Source organism: Oxyura jamaicensis, chromosome Z (genome assembly GCF_011077185.1).
Source record: "Oxyura jamaicensis isolate SHBP4307 breed ruddy duck chromosome Z, BPBGC_Ojam_1.0, whole genome shotgun sequence".
Classification (NCBI taxonomy): domain Eukaryota; kingdom Metazoa; phylum Chordata; class Aves; order Anseriformes; family Anatidae; genus Oxyura; species Oxyura jamaicensis.
The window spans coordinates 534017-539016 of record NC_048926.1 but is presented as its reverse complement, the minus strand read 5'-3'; positions in this window follow the sequence as shown (position 1 = coordinate 539016).

Here is a 5000-nt window from a genome sequence, read left to right as displayed (position 1 = left end):
GCAGCATCGGGACAAGTACAAGCAAAAAGTATTTGGGGAAAAAAAATGGCACATTCATCTGTGAGGGCAGCTTATGTAGCTAATGCCGGATATGGATTATAATGGAATAGGGAAAAAACAGGGCATGAGGAAAAGCAACTTAATTATCCCGCAGATGATTTCTCAGGTGGACAGTTTTGCAAACCTCCTCTCCCAGACCTCATCTTGCAAAGATTTTCCAGTGCATTAACCTTTACTCCTCCTGTTTATCATGTGTGGTACAATGCAGCCACATTGACTCCAGTGCCACCACCCCGAGGTCTTCACAGGGCAGGGAACTGGGGCTTCAGCATATGAGTATTGATGACTATAATTATGCAGACTGATGTGAAATGAAACGCAGCACCACACTGGTATCTGGCAGCTCCATAGCTCTGGAGAAGGAGGCGATGGCAAAGCTTTGCTGCAGAGGCTGGAAGTGGGATGAATGCAACCGCCCACTGGTCAGCCTTGTTCCCACCAAAAGGGTCCCCAGAGACAGCGGGTGAGGCACCAGCTTAGTGGCAGTGCTTCAGAGGGGAAGCAGCAGGAACTCGGCCACGGTCTTTGCTGTGCTGTTACTCTGATGCCGGGCCCAGGTGCTCCACGGTTCCCTCCAGGTATTTTGATTCTTGGCATTGGTTTGGGGAAAGGAGCTGATCTGGGGGCTTTGTAGATGGGAAAAGCATTGTCAACTGCATTTGTAGGCAGAGCGTGGTTATCTGTGCACAAAATCACCTCTCAGCTTGGTCATGAGGCATCAGGCCACGCTCAGAAAGCTTTGGCACCTGCGAGGAGCCATTTGTCCTTCAGAGAAAGCGCCTGGCATCACTCCCAGAAGGGACTGGGCTGCTGCCCAGAGCAAACCAGCTAAAGGAGGAACAAACAAAGACAGAGGTCACCAACCTCATCGTTTTTGTCCTTTCCCTTTTCCAATGGCCTCTCGTTTTCCCAAGAAAAATAATAACAACAATTAAAAAAAAGCCTCAGTCAGTGGTAAGTTGCTGTCCACATTATAGCAGTCAAGATGTTTGCTCAAGAGCAAGTCAGTTATATTTAGGTAAATAATGGAATTACATGATGCGGCGCATCTTAAATTACCATCAAATGAAGGAAGTTATCCCCCGTCCTTCCCTGCAGCAGCACCACCAGCGGTGGCAGGAGGCTTGCAGTTCATTTCACTCCGGCTATGGACAAGTCTTTCTTGTGTAATCCCATAATAAGTAGCTCAAACACAAAAGTAAATGAACAAGGAAAAGCACTTCCCAATAGTTATCCCTTAAAACAAACAAGCCCACAACATAAGGATGGCCCTTCCCTCCCTTCACCTTTTGGCCACACTGAAGACCACTCCAGGCATCCTTCCTCGCCTTCCCTCCCCAGCAGCACCCGCCAGCAGCGGTCACCCCGGCACAGCTGGGGGAGGCTGCAGCACGGCCGGGCACTGGGGCTTCCCACCGCCCAAACCAGGACACCGGGGAGCCCCGCGTCCCGTCCCCGTGCAAGCACCGCCACCCGCACACGGGCAGCCCGGTGGCGACACGGCAGCCCACGTCGGTAAAGGGGCACCCTGGGTTTTATCATCTCGCATCTAACCTTAGCACTGATTTTTAACCTTGTGGTTAATGGAATCACAGAATAATTCATTTCATGCTCATTCTCTTCATATCCCTCTCCTGATGCTGTGAGCCAGTCTGCCATTAATTACATTTATGCTGCTTCATTTAACTTCACTGAGCGGCTACTGGTGCAAATAAAAGCAGACCTGCACCTTCAGCAGTTTATTTCAAAGAGCTCCGATCGGTGCTTTTGAAGTCTCCTCTCCACCTTCAGCTCCTGGCTCTGGGGAGCCCGAGCACCCCAGGGAAGGGGAGGAACCGAGCTGGGCTGGCGGCCGCAGCATCCCGCGGCACGGCGCTCCCTCGGGGCCGGCAGCCTTCCCGTGCCCTCTCCCGTGCCACACTTCCATCACACGTAACCACCACTCAGTCGTCCGTATACACAGAAAATCAAAGTCACAACTAACCAAACATTGAACCCCCACTTTCCTCAGCCCCGGTGTGCTGCCCTGCTGCAGGTGACCCCCCAGCCCTCCCCGCCGGGCCATTCGGAGCGGCAGTGGCCCCAGCAGATCCCTGCGGCAGGTTGTTTCTCCCAGTGTGGCCCCAAACCCCCTCACCCACACCACGGACACAGCGAGGCACAACCCTGCCCTGTGCCTGCAAAAAGCTGTCGGTGGTGGTTGCAGCTGCTGCACTGCCTGAAGTGGGATGTTGCTCTGCAGTTGCTGACACACGTTAAGCCTTTTGCCAAATGCCCAGCCCCTTCGGTAATTCAGCTGGGTGTTGGGAGGATGTTTTCATATTTTCTGTGTCATCAGCATGGCACCACTGTTTTCCCACTCCAGTGTTTGCTCTACAGTGCTGGATTCTTTGTATTTGCATTTCTATCATTAAGCTGTAGCACTATAAATCCCACAATTAATGTCAAATAAAGGGCTTTAATTCACCTCTGGTGGATCACGCTTGTCTGTCCTCTACACCCAAGTAAACGTGCCCAGTGCTTCCTCAGGAGGCACGCTATTCACTGTTACCCAACGCTGCCAATAAACAGTGGTGCTTTGGCACCTCCAGCTTCGATGACTGACGGCTGAGCGAGGTCGGTAATTCTCCTGGTGGGTTTGTTTGCGCACCCACCCACGCTCAGATGGGGCACAGGCCAGGCCGCCCCGGTGCCCCGGGCTGCGTGGTGCAGACGTGCCCCAGGCGCAGGCGGCAGCGGGGTCCGAGGGGTGCCCCAGGTGCCAGCGCCCCGGGAAGCAGCGGGGCGAGGGCGAGAACACTGCCAGCAAAAGGAGATAAAACAGAAGTGATTATGGCGAAACTAATGCAGTCCACAGTAGGTCATTTCCATTTCACTTGCGGGACCATTCCCCCGGGAACGCATTTTCCAGGCACTTAGCAGGGGCCACATCTGGAATACGGAAGCGGGACCATTTCATTAAGCTGACAAAAAGCTGAAAGATGACCCGAGCGCACGGCAGCTGCAGTGCTGTGCCTCTGCGGCACGCCGCCTGGCTTCAGCTGGGGGGCTCGCTGCAAATGCTTCAGCTGCAGAACCCCCCCCCCGGCAAAGGGATGCCCTCGGCACTGCCCAGGGGCCGGGGCTGTGCCCGTGCACCCTGCAGCAAGCGCTGGGAGCCACCGAGCCAGGAAGGCAGGGCAGCCCAGGCAGCCACGCTATGGAGCTGCCGGGATGCTGATCGCTGCCCGCGTGGGACCAGGACCCCCGCCCTGTTCTGGGGCACAGCGGGGGCAGAGAAGCAGCCGGTATCAGCTGCACCGCCTCCTGCCCTTGTGCATCACCACACGGCAGTACGGCACGGGAAATGTTGCAGCGACCCCAACCCTGCTGGGATGTGACCACCAAGAGCCAGTCAGTGGCGGTGAGCTGGGGTTGCCCTCCTCTCCAGGTGTGCACCTGCAGGTATTTTAGAGCCACAGCGAAGGAGGGCTGGGGAGCTGGCCAGGCTGGAGTGGTTTTTGCAGAAATCCGCGCTTCCCAGTGACCGGGAAGTTTAACTGAAGAGCCTTACAGAAACTTGGAGCCCTGCACTCCAAGCCCTGCTCAGGCTGGGGCAGCTGCAGAGCTGCCCAGGGCTGCATCCAGCAGGACTGTCGGTGCCCAGGTGGAAAGGGCCAGCACCAGTGCACACACACACGTGGAGGAGAGGGAAGGGAGAAGGGCTCTGCCTGCCACCAGACATGCCCTCTGGAAAAAGCCTTCCAGGCTCCGCACAGATAAAACCTCTGCGAGTGACTCAAGGGTCCATCTCCCAGCGTAATGGCAGGAAGCCATAATATATTAAAACAGTAGATTAAAACAAACAAGGGCATTTTGGATCAGATTACACATCACTTTCCTCACGTCTGACAACAGAAGAAATCAAAGGCAGTAAAAGACAATCGTAGACCATAATGGCCTAATAACTCTGCGATAAAAGTACTTGTGGGAGTATGCTGCGACTAGCTCAGCACCGTCCTCGGGATGCAGAGCGAGCCTTGAAATCCACAGCCGTGTACTCAAGAGCATTACAGCTTAAGTGCTCGTTTAAGACTTCCTTGAAAATGCAGCATGCTCACTTGAGAAACGTAATTAGGCCTCAATTGCGGGTGATGTTCACACGTTATGGATCATCCTTAAAAATGACAGGAGAAGAATGGCCAGGGCTCTGGGTTCTGCATTACAGCTCCCTCCCCACCTTCCCAGGGGAAAACAATGCCTGGGCTCAGCCCACACCAGTTCCTGCTGCTGGTGACCCCCCCTTTGGAGACCCCCCGCCGGGTGGTGTGAAGGGGCCCAGGCAGCCCCCCCCGCGGGTCACTCTGCGAGGTTCTGCTTGCCATCCCAGGTCTGATCCCAGACAATTTCACAAACACCCAGACATTTTCCCAAGCTTTGAAGTGCCAACTGCTATTGAAGTACTTCCTCCGTCCTCTAGCACCTCTCTCACAAGAGCCAATGTAAACCCCAAACAGTGTCCAGGCCCTGATGCCCCGCAGGGCAGCTTGCTGTCAGCTCGAGGTGGATCTGAAGGAGAGGTTCCTTCCCGCAGGGCCTGCCGCTGCTCCCGTGTCGCACTGGGGTATTCAGGCTCTGTGCCCGGACACTGCACAGCAGCTGCGATTCTCCCAAAGCTCTGCCAGACGCTGCTTGGGGAAGCACAGGTTTGTGCACTTAGCTGAGAGGTTGCAGTCTCCCTTGTCAGTAGTTTCAGACTACCAGGCTACCAGTGACCAGTAACATAGAGACTCCTTTTCGCACCCAGGCTCTGTTCTGCTACCAGAGGGACAACAAACAGCCTCCTCCCAGGGTCAGACAACCACAGCAGCTCCCTGGGGCATTAGAGCCCCCCACGTGCAGCTCCCTGGGGCATTACAGCCCCCCACGTGCAGCTCCCCGGGGCGTTACAGCCCCCCACG